The sequence below is a fragment of the Pinus tabuliformis genome, chromosome 6 (genome assembly GCF_031772625.1).
Source record: "Pinus tabuliformis cultivar Carrire ecotype Pingquan chromosome 6, CPIR1, whole genome shotgun sequence".
NCBI lineage: Eukaryota > Viridiplantae > Streptophyta > Pinopsida > Pinales > Pinaceae > Pinus > Pinus tabuliformis.
In genome coordinates this window covers 2,011,653,133-2,011,665,813 of record NC_142292.1, presented here as the reverse complement: position 1 = coordinate 2,011,665,813, position 12,681 = coordinate 2,011,653,133, and positions in this window count along the sequence as shown.

Below are 12,681 nucleotides of genomic sequence, written 5' to 3'. Positions count from 1 at the left end.
AATTATGGATAAGATGACAATATCAGAAACTCAAGTCAGGAATCCTAATTACCGAGGTCAACAGTAGCAACCTCGATTTAGAATAAAACAAAGAGTGCAAAAGGGTCAAGATTAGCCAGCACAATAGCATATTCGTACTCCACTCTAGCAGAATTATGCACAGGGACTTGATGAAGAAGAAGAGTTTGCAAGTGAGAATCACGTTTTTGAGCAAGATCAACAACCTGTCTTCCTGACAAAAGAGGATGAGTTTTCTAAGGAACCATATGTAGCTGATGACCAGAGACTTGTTGTTTCAAATGATGATGGGTTGGTAGTCAAAACATAATATTATCAAACGGGTTACCAAAATTCTCTTAGGCAAGTGCAAAGGCAGTATAATTTGAGGAACATAAGTGTGCAGCTTACTTCAAATTCAAATAAGCCAACTTCTCAAAAATATATTCATACCAAAGAATCAACCTATGCAAATTAGAACAAAGAAAATGATGCTGCTACCACTAGTTAAGGAAAAACCGATGCAGAAACACAAACTGGAGGATAGAGAAAGGAGATTCCCACTAAAGAACAACCAAAAAAGAAGGATATGACTTCCAAAGAGGTAGAAAAACATCATAACTTTTTTATTCTATAGAATGACATTTCCAAATTGAAAGTTTCCATTCCTTTTAATGAATTAGTTAAGAATGATCAATATAAATTCCATATAGCCAAATTGTTAAAGTTCAATCAAATTTCAAACATGGTGAATGTTAGTGATGACCACACTGAGATTTCATTTGGCCCTGCCATAGATGGAAATTTAGAAGCTAGTGAAGTCCCACCATTTTACCTCAGTCTTAGGATCCATGATTTCATCCTTCACAATGCCATGTTAGATTCGGGATCTTCTCACAATCTCATGCCCAAGGCCATCATGGATGAGTTAGGACTAGATATTACCCGATCATATCATGACCTTTACTTCTTTGACTCAGGAAGAGTTAAGTGTCTCGGTCTCATTAAAGACTTGGTAGTATCTTTGGATTAGATTCTTTCAAAGAATGTTCTGATGGATGTGGTTGTTGCTGGTATTCCTCCAAGGTGTGGAATGTTGCTTTCCAGGTCATGGGGAGAAAACGTCAAAGGTACTTTGTAGCTTGATTTCTCTTATGCTACTATTTGGTCAACATAGGAAATTTTATTGGGAAACTAAGATGAAATATATGATCAATAGCAAAGAGAAGCTAAATAATCACCCTATATATGTTGTACATACTAATTTAGAATATTTTATTTCGTACAATGGTAGTAGCTCAGTTGATTTAGAAAGTCATATTCAAGAAGTTTCAGAAGTTTCGGGTAGTTTTGTTCTACTTGTAGAAAATCAAAAAAGGGATTAAATGGTTTACAATCTAATATATTAGTTGAAAGGAAAGTGGATTCAGTGAAAGAGATAGATCATGATGAGACAAAAAATCATATTCAAATAGAAAATGAAAATCAGTCTTCTGAATTTCAGCTTCCTAATGAGGAAGAGGCTCTTTTGACCATGGATTTTGATGGAGCCTTGGGAAAGAAAGGAGCTAGAATTAGAATTTCGATTCATACTCCAATGAATCACTCAGGTAAAGTTCCTCATAATGTCATAGTATGTTCATATAAACTAGCCTTTGATTGTTCTAGTAATGAAGTAGAATACGAAGCCTTTATTACCGGTCCTAATATTCTTAAGAAGATAGGTGCAAAAATAATTTTAGTTTATGGTGACTCTAAATTGGTAATCAAACAAGTAAAGAGGGAATAATAGGCCAACAATTTCAGGATGTGAGCATATCGCAATGATGTGTTAGATATCCTCAAAACATTTCCTAAGTATACATTAGCTCTGATTCCAAGAAACTAGAATTTCATGGCTAATTCTCTTGCCACTGCTGCAAGAATGTTTAAAATCCCAATATATTTGAATAATAAATTTGAAATCAATGTTAAACATCACCCCGTTGTCCCTAATAATCTCCAATACTGGCAAGTGTTTCAAGATGATAAGAAAATCAATAATTTTCTGCAAATGGAGGAAGAATTCACCACTTCTTACATAGATGATGTATTTTATGAAGATGATCAGGTGATCCAACCCATAAAATTGAAAGTAGTATATCTGAAGGACAATTCCATTCCAAGAGGTCTTATACCCTTAGAAGATCTCTTCGATCATGATGATGTTGTAGAGAAGCCGACATTGGTCTCCACTAAATCAGATGTTGAAGACATCAATATTGTCACAACTAAGAAGCCAAAGATGGTGATGTTCTTAAAGTCCTTAACCCCAAAAATGAGAGGTAAGTATGCAACACTTTTAGTTGAGTTTTTTGATGTGTTTTCTTGGTAATATTCAAATTTCAAGGTTTATGATAAAAATGTAATTCAACATATTATTCCTATCAAGCCCAATTAAAATCCTTTTCGACAAAATCTGAGAAGGATCAATATGAAGTTGCTGCCATCCATAGAGAAACAGGTAAACAGATTATAAAAAGCTGGTATAATTGTTCCTCTTCGCTTTTCTGAGTGGATGTCAAATCTGGTTCCTGTTCAAAAGAAAACAGGTGATATTCGTTTAGGCATTTATTTCTGAAATCTGAAAAAAACTATCCTTCAAAGATAATTACCCTCTTCGAAAGACGGACCATATTCTATAAAGGGTGGTGGGTTCTTCTAGAATGTATTTACTTGATGCCTACTTTGGGTATAATCAAATCTTGGTTCACCTTGATTACCAAGTAAAGAAGCCACATTTTAGTCAGTGATGGACATCACTTTTGCTAATGAAAAGGATGTGTTTTTGTTATTTACCTTGATGATATCACAATTTTCTCTCAAATAGATGAAGACCATTTTCATCATTTGAGGTTAGTCTTTCAGAGGTGCAAGAAATTCAGCATATCATTGAATCTGAGGAAGAGTTTGTTTGCCATGGAAGAGAGAAAATTACTTGGTCACATCATATCAAAGGATGGCATTCACATAGATCCCGTAAGAATCAAGGTAATCCAACAATTGGATTACACAAGAAACAAGAAGGAAATTCAGTCTTTTAATGCTAAGATCAACTTCTTGAGAAGGTTTATTCCTAACCTTACTGAGCATCTAAGAGAAATAACTAAAATGTTGAAAAGTGACAACGAGGTAAGTTGGTTCGAGGATGCAAGGAAATATTTCAACCAAATCAAAACTGCATTGTCTTATGCTCCCATCTTAATCAACCCTGATTACACTATGGATTTTTTCATTTTTTCATTTTCTTCTGAGCACACATTAATTGTTGTCCTAATGCAGAAAAAGGACCAAAAAATAGAACATCGAATTGCATTTTTCAATAGAACCATAAGGGATGCAACAATAAGGTACAATATCATTGAAAAACAAGCTTTGCCCCTAGCAAAGGCTTTGAAGGACTTCCGGGTGTACATTATTCATTCACATATTGTTGCCTATGTTCCAAATGATGTAGTCAAGGATGTTTTGGTGTAGAATGATCTTGAAGGTAGGCAAGGTAAATGGATTGCTGCAATGTTGGAGTATAACCTCGAAATTAAGCCTACAAATCTGGTCAAAGGGCAGGGTTTGGCGAAGCTAATGGAAGAGTCCAATTTACATGCTCTGGATATAAAATCTTATTTCTGCAATGTCCGAAGAATAATTGCTTGTTCCATCTGTTTAGGTATCACATATTTTTACCTCATCTTCTTGGTATTCTAATATTGTTTATGTGCTTCAACATTTGAATTCTCCACTCGGTGTGTCAAAAAGTAAGGCTAGATCATTGAGTTAAAAGGCTCAAAGATATTTCATTTTGGATAATATTTTATTATGGAAGGATCCAGGGGAATTTTGTTGAATTGTCTTGTCGAAAGCGAAGCAAAATAAGTCATGAATGACTTTCAAAAGGGCAATTGTGGCAGCCACCTTTATTGGAAGAACAAAACAAAAAAGATCTTAAGCGATGGGTATTATTTGCCAAGCTTATTTTAAAATGTCTACAAAACTGTAATGAGTTGTCATGGGTGTCAAATATTTTAGGGAAAGAAAAAGTTGTGACCGCTGCCCTTGCAACCCATTTATGTCCAAGCACCCCTTTAGTTGTGGGGTCTTGATTTTCTTGGCTAGGTTAATCCTTCATATTCAGCCAAACACAAGTGTATTTTAACAACAACCGACTACTTCATGAAGTGGATCGAGACCATCCCCACTAGACAAGCTATGGATGTGGTAATAATCCAATTTATTGATTTTAATATTTTATCCCGATTTGGTTGTCCATAGAAAATTATCACTGATAATGCAACAACCTTCTAGTCAAAGAAGATGACTGATTTCTGTGACAAGTACCGTATCAAGCTCGAGCATTCAACAATATATTACCCACAAGGTAATGGGTTAGATGAATCATCAAATAAATCAATGATTAATATCATCAAGAAGTTGCTGGAAGAAAACAAGAAGAATTGGCACATAAGGTTGATCAATGCTCTGTGGGAAGATAGAGTGAGCACTAAGAAGTTCATAGGTATGTCACCTTTTCAGCTGGTATATGGAGTGGACTTATTTTTCCAAATTCTCTTACTGTCCCGATGATGAAGATTTTGGAGGAAGTTGACATTGAACCTAATGATACTAAGCGGAGGATAAATCAGATGATTCATTTGCAAAAGTCTAGAGAGGAAGTACTTCAGAATACATCAAAGCTTCACGAAAAGATCAAGAAAATCTATGATAAGAAAACCAATGTATATGATGTTAGTTTGGGAGATGTTGTTCTTCGATGGGATGCCCATAATGAGGAGAAAGGTAAGCATGGAAAGTTTGATAACTTATGGAAAGGACCATATAGGATTTCAACTTTCAGAGGCCATAATGCCTACTTGTTGGAAAATCTAGATGGCCAAGTGCTACCAGGAGCACCAGTCAATGACAGATTCCTCAAGCATTACTTCACTTGATTCCTTAAAAAATTTCCCATTTACATTGTATGTAACAATCTATTTTATTGCCAAAATGTGGAGTTGTCATGGAAGTTTGAAGCCCATGGAGAAGGCCCTAAGGCTTTCCTGCTCAACTATGGTTTTGAAAGTTAAGTCAATTTTAGTTTGTCTTATGTTTTGTTAGTTAGTCATTTCAGTGTTGAGTTTTGTGTCTTTTTACTTTTTTCGACTCCATCACCCAATGGATAAGGCTACCTGGTCTACGTTGTTATTAACATCTCCTAGAGGAGTTCTCATCCTCAGCTGCAGCGAATGTTAGTGTTTGTCAGTCCTGCTAGTCACTAGTGATCAAATGTGTTTTTTCAATATGGTTGATAGGGTCCTAAGTCAAAAATTTTATAGTTTCAATAGGTTTTCAAATACAAATTTGGTCATTCATTAGTGTGTCTAAGTATGTTACTACTCCTTTCATTTCATGGTCAAAATTCCATCTTGCTGATGCCATCACTCCTTGTGATGAGTCATCAATAAAATTTCTTGATCACCATCTCAGTCAGCATCTCATGGTCAGTCATATTGCAAGGTTTGAGGTCCAAACCATTAGTTCATAAATCCATTAGGTGTCATTATTAAGGTCAAGTCATCAAAATGGTCAGAAAGAGTAATAACATCACCTAGGTCACCATCATGGGAGTAGTAGTCAGGGGGAAAATGTTCAAAGAGATTTCAACTTGTTTCAAGATCCTCATTCATATTTCATATACCTCCCTCAACCTCCCTCATAAATCCCCGCATTTCCTTTAAAAACACTTTTTCCTTGAGAAAATCCTTAAATCCTAGCTAAAACCCCATTTTATCCCTTGGAAAAACTCATTTTTAACTCTAGCCTTATCCTAAAATCCCTTTGTATATCCATCTAGCTGCATTTCCATTTTGTTTATGCATTGAAACTCTAGCCAAAATCCATTTAGCATTCCAACTCTAGTCGTGTTCCCCATTCCCATTTATTTGTTTTTCATAAACCATGCTCGATTCTTTTTATTATATATAAAATAAACCCCGAACCACTCCCACTACAATAAACTGGGCCCATAGGGCATGTGTTGCCATAATGAAAGTTTCAATACCATTGTGCCCAAACCTCTTCCCTTCACCGATTGCGATCATGCGATCATAATCGCATGTTTCACATGGCAAGTCAACTATAGAACACTTCCACTTACTGATTGCGATATCATCTTGCTCACCAATTATTATATCGCAAAGTTCCATCCACCTCTGCTGATATCACATACTATACATTCCTCCCTACTTATCGCGATCACAATCGCAATTCCTTTATGTCAACAAATTCTACCATCCCCCTTCCATATTGCAATTATGATGGAAGCTAAAGGATTTTACGCTATATTTTAAAGTATTTTGTGTTCGTCCATCCTATGATGCCATGCAATACACAGGCCCCTCTTTGATTGTGATGCAATAAAGCCAGCGAACGCGATATTTTATATATTGTGGTTTTTGAAGTTTCGTGTCTATCCCATTGGAAGAACATGAAAAATCATGCTAAAAGGCCCCTCCGATGTTGCGATTGTGATAATACAATGGCCCGGGTCAACAACCCAAATTTAAATCAGGCCGAATTAGCAAACCAAGATCGATGGTTCATACTCCTCCTAGATGGCAAAAATCAATTCACTTTCTACGCTCACGACCATGGTTTCTCATTGTTTTTCATGTAATTTCCCAATTGAGTGATCAAATGACCAAGGAGGCACTGGGATCCTTGGTGTTCAGTTGGAAGCAGAGGTGCACAACATCTCCTTCAACAAATCTCACCACAAAGTTGTGCAGTCTCACAGAGTACCGACTCCGAAGGAACAAACATCTCCTGCACAAGTTGAAGAACAAGTGATCATGACTAATGTGCACAAGCATCTAGCTACTTTGGTTGATGCAACTAGAGTGTATGCCGAAGCCACTAGCTCAAGTATTTGTTTCCTCATAGCTATGAATGAGCGAATGGCGAAGGAACTACAGGTGGCCAAGCAAGGAGGAGACTTGGTGATAGTGTCCGCCGAGCTGAACTGAAGAAGGCAATACTAGATGAAGTATTGTCCCTTGAAATATCATGTGAGCATTGGACTCCAAGTTTGTTACCGTGCACCAAGCAGTCTTTCATCTCCATGGATGGTAGTGGTGATGTGTAAGAAGAGAATGCATCTTGAAGAACATACATGTTGTTGTTGATAACATGAAAGCATGGATGATGAAGTACAAGGGAGACCTATTTCACTTTCCAAAGATGATGAGGGCCAATGTGGTTGGGCTACAAGCACGTATCTAGAGTCAGATCCGGAACTATGAAGACCTACCACAACTCATCACTAGCATGCAGGCTTCCCATGCATGAGTATTCAAGAGCATGCATGTTTTGGTGCACATACATGCGATCCCATCACTTGGGACTCTCACCCAGGCGAAGACAGAGAAGCAGGTCTGACAGGAGCTTGACTCATACTTCAACGAGTCGATGTGCATTGCCACTAGCCTAGACTTGCCTATCAGCGCAAACATCATGCGCAAGAACATTGCTGGTCCAACCACATTGAATATAATGATGCGCATGGTCTCAGATGAGTTGGACATTGGAGCCTGAGCAGTGTACCTGGAGGCTATGGAGGGAAGGTTCAAGTTTCAGACAAATGTCATGGCGGAACACACAAACACTATCAAGGACTACCAATCTTGGCATCAATATGTTACTATTGATCAGCATGAGGATGTCGAGCAGTTGGACTTCTATAGTTTTCTAAGTCAGAATGATGTCTAGTTTGGCTTGTTCAAGCCATTTTTCACATGGGTACATGTGCATTGTAATGTTGAGTTATGTCAAGTGTAAGTCAAGTCTCAATATTAGACGTAACAGTCATAGAGTAGGTGAAGAGTCATGAAGGTAGTGGAATGGTCACAGAGGGGAATGTTAAGGGTTACCCCACCCTCTTCTATAAATAGTCCCTCATAACTCATTGTATAGGCTTTTGGTCAACCAAGCTTCTATTAAGACTATCTTGAAGAAAGCTTGGACATTACTGCAATGTGCCTTGGCTTCTCCACTGCACGAAGCTAGTACATCTCTTTGGAGGATCAAGAGGATGTGGCTGTAACATTTCACTGATGGGGCTAGAAGCTTGACATGGATGTATCATATGAATGGAACTTACACTTCTTTATATAATAAGAGGCAACACATTTTCATGCATATGTTGTTATTGTAGATAGACTGTTTTGGTTGCCTTAATGATATATGTTGTTTAACTTACATATTTGTGTATGAACTGATTCATATGCAATTATAAGAATCTTGTTGCAAATGTGTTGTTGGTTTAACCATCGCTTTGGATTGTCGACTTTTTTGCTTTCCATCTTATGATGTATCTTCTCTCGTGTGTTCCCTTCCTAGCTGAGTATGGATATAGGTTGCGAAGGGGTGCACTCATCACACCCTCTTTGAGCTAGAACCTTTCATGTATCTTCCTTGACTCACTGCAGTAGTCATACCCTTTCTACAGACAGAGTTATCTTACTTTCCTCTATCGAAATCATGGTCAAGGAATTACCTTACGACCCACTGTTGGGAGTCCTACACCAAACAGTCTGAGGTCTAATTGGGATTCTTATGGGGGAGATCCCCTTGACATGTTGGCGTGTCCAGCATTGTCAATAGATCTCTACGATGAGATATCCCCATAATGTAGGATTGCAAAATCTCTCCTTTATTCATGTTCATATCTTTTAGTTGATCTTTCAAGGAGATGATTTCATTGAAATTGTTAATTTAACACACACCAAATAGCTTATCGTACGTATCCTTAGACTTAATCAAATTTCCAACATATGCAAGTAAGTTATCCTATAAACCATTGGCTAGCATTTTCTTTGAATTTAACTCACCTTTATTGTACTTATTCTTAGTAGCAACAAAATCACTTTCCAGAGGCTTAGGTACCTTTCCTTGAATGTATTCCAAGGCATCATTGTTATCAACTATGATTTCCAACTTGATTTTTCAAGCAACAAAGTCAGATGAGTCACCGAACTTCTCATTTTCCCTAAGGAAAGAGGAAGACATCTTGACTTAATTAGATAGGATCCTTCAACTTTTTCAAAGATGATTGCTTAAACTCCTATATCCTTTAGGCTTATCCAACACCTTAGCTTTGATACCATGTTAATTGTTAGCACTGCTCTATGTTGATTCAATTACTTTATCCTAATACACTTCTTTAATTATAAACATTTCATTAACCAATCTTATTTCCAATCAACGATAACTGAAGATAGAATATTAAATGAAAATGACAAGAGACACCATATTTTGGTAAATTACTAGGGAAAATCCCTTAGAAATTATTCCTCTATTATATTCTCATAAAATTTTTAGCAAAGATTACAATGAGCCCATATAAAATTATCCAACAATATCATAAATATGATATCAGAGAAAACACTGGTTAGAGATAGCTTTCCCAATCTCTGGTCGACTACGATCAACTGTAGTCAACTATCAAATTGAAACCTTTGATCCCAACCACATGGAGGAAGAGTTTTTTGTGCTATTGACATGCTCCAACCACACAGACGAGCCTTTGTTCCTATGGTTATAACCAAAAATTTTCTGTGTCAACCCTACAGTTGGAAACTAAAAATTCTAATCACACATGTGAGCTTCAGACCCTGAAATTTTGGACTTGTACGCACAAAAATTCATGAACCAAACTTCAGATTTGTACAAACCAATCAAATGAAGAGAGACGAATAATATTCTTGATGGTGATGATGTCAAAATGATCTTGAGATCACTTGTATTTATAGGCTTCAAAGGGTGTCCAATTTCCTATTAGAGTGACCTTTGCTTTTGTGACATTGTAGGTTTCGATTCAAAAATGCACTTTCCATTGTCCTAATTGAGTGCTTCAAAAGTCAATATTGAGTTGAAAATGCAACAATATGATGGAGCTTAGTGGAAAGGGGTCGCCTTCACTAAGTGGGCCCGTAGGTTATTTTTGGCGCAAAGTCTATTTTTAGACTATGTTTATTTTTAGACATATGGATCATGGTCTATGAGTTGCAGGATGCTATTTGTGGATGATTGGTCATGTTGGTAAAAATATATTGACTTCTATTTTTAGACATCTGGGCGGTTTCTATTTTTAGACTGCCAGGCTAAAAATAGAACAGTCGAATATTGTTAGCTCATAATAATATTTGGACTATAAACATTATCTTATCCTCTTGGAGCACTTCAGTTTGAGCTACAGATGTGGCACATGCAGCTGTCAGAAGGAAATACATTTTCTTTGTGGGTCAGTTGAGCTATTGCATGCAGGACTTCAGTTAGAACTCATGTGGTTGAGTTTCAGTGGAGTTGATTGTGGAGTTGATGGAGTTGTGTTCAGTTTGACTTGGTTGAACTAGTTGTATTTTAATCTAACTAAAGAATACACTAGTGATGAGTTGTGTGAATTAAATATTAATTAATTCACTAATTATTAACTCATAAAGCAACTGAAGAATACATCAGTTAACTCAGTGCATGTAGAGTTCATTGGAGACAGGTGTTAGAGGTTGAGATTGCTATCAGTTGTGACTATAGTTGTGCATGAGATTTGCACATGCATGATGGAGATTGCCCATGAGGCTTGGGTAGTATAACCAAAGGAATTCAATTTCACAGAGTGATCTATTCTCATGCAAGATTATGCAGTGGAGGCAGGCAAGCAGCGTAGGAGATTTGAACCTGTGATTGATTCATATTTGAGCTAGTTTGTGTGTAACAGGTGGAGATAGTACTGAGTACTTGTGAGGAGTATTGTACTATGTATTGTTACATGTTCTCAATCAATATAATATACAGATAGTGTGGGTTTTTCAACTGTATGATTTCCCTGGTTACATACTGTGTTAATGTGCACATGCAATTGATGTTTCATTGTTTTTAATACTGCTAAATTAATGATCAATGTAGAGAAGGTTATGTATTATGCATGTATTCTGCAATAGTGTATAATCAGGATAATTTCTATGAATAAGTGTCATATTATTCAAAATTTCTACATGGTATCAGAGCTGTTGATCATTAGATCTACTATTCAGAAAGTGTTTACATTTTATTTCTTCAAGCAGAGTTTGTAATCGGGCCAGGTAGCCTCTGGATTCATCCTTCCTTTGGAAGGTGAGATATCCAGTAAAAGCCCATACAGTCAATCTCTGTATGAGAAATACTTTGTTCTCACGAATTTTAGATCAGAAGCGGTTGAGTTTTGAGCTGGTGGAATTCTAATTTGCAGGAGTGTTTTCTTGGTGTCAAAGTTGAAATGTCTTTCAATGGATTGCGATTGGAGTATGCTCTTGAGGGCAGCTCGAATTATATTGCATGGAAAGACAAGATGGAGGCAGTGTTAGATGACAATGGGCTGAAGGAGTTCATAGAGGCTGAGGTCCTAAAGCCTACTGATGCTGCTCACGTTGAGGTTTGGCAAAAGAAGACAGCAAAGTGTCAAAGGATTCTGTTGGAGGGCGTGGGGGATCACATTGTATCCAGCCTGCATGGAAAGGCTTCTCCATACTTGATGTGGAAAGCGTTGACAGATCTATTCCAAAGAAAGAGCGACCAAAGGAAGTTGGCGCTCAAGGATAAACTCAGAAACATCAAGTGTGAGAATGGAGACAATATGCCCAGGTATCTCACGAAGTTCACCCAATGCCAGAATGAGCTGGGAAGTGTGAGGGTGACTGTCGATGATGACTTGGTGAGCTTGGATCTCCTTGGTCTTCCAAAGAGTTGGCATTCCTATCAGGACTCTATCAATGGTCGGGATTAATTTCCAGGATGGGAGAGACTTTGGTCAAATATTGTGCAGGAGGAGATCAGATGGAGCACCAGAGACAGTTCTTCATGCATGCATGATGAGGAGAATTGTGCCTTAGCGAGTAAGGTGAAGAAGGGAAAGGAGAAGGGTTCTCTTTCCGAATCCAATTCTTCTAATGATGGGAAGAAGGTTGACAAGTCGAAGGTGAGATGCTTTCGTTGTCATGAGGTGGGCCATTATGCTGCAAATTGTCCACGGAGGAAATCCAAGAAGGGATCTGGGGAAGGATCTGAAGGTGAGGCACTTGCTTCACAATTTGAGTTGGATTTCACACTCTTCACATGCATGGTTTCATCCATGGTGGGAAGTGGTTGGTTTCTTGACAGTGGAGCTTCTTTCCACATGACCGGTGACAAGAGTTTGTTCAGTACTTTGGAGGAGAAAGATCTCTAGATACACATAGCGATGGGTAATGATGAGAAGTATAGTGTCTCAGGTGTAGGCATGGTTATTTTTCAGAGGGAGCATGGAGCTTGCCTTACCTTGACCGATGTCAAGTATGTACCAAGACTGAAGAGAAACTTGGTGTCGATTGCGATGCCAGAAGACAGAGGCTATGATGTCGTCTTCGGTGATGGAAAGGTTTTCCTTAGACACATCATCACTAGACAGGTGAAGCAGATTGGTTCATGGGTCAAGATCATGTATGTTCTTGAGGTTTAAGATGCATGCAAAGCCTTGAGCAACGAGGCAACTTATGGAGACTTGGTGGTTGAGAGGGAGCATATATTACCTCTCAACATGCAGAGCCAGAAGAAGTCTCAGACGATTGTGGAGGAGCCACG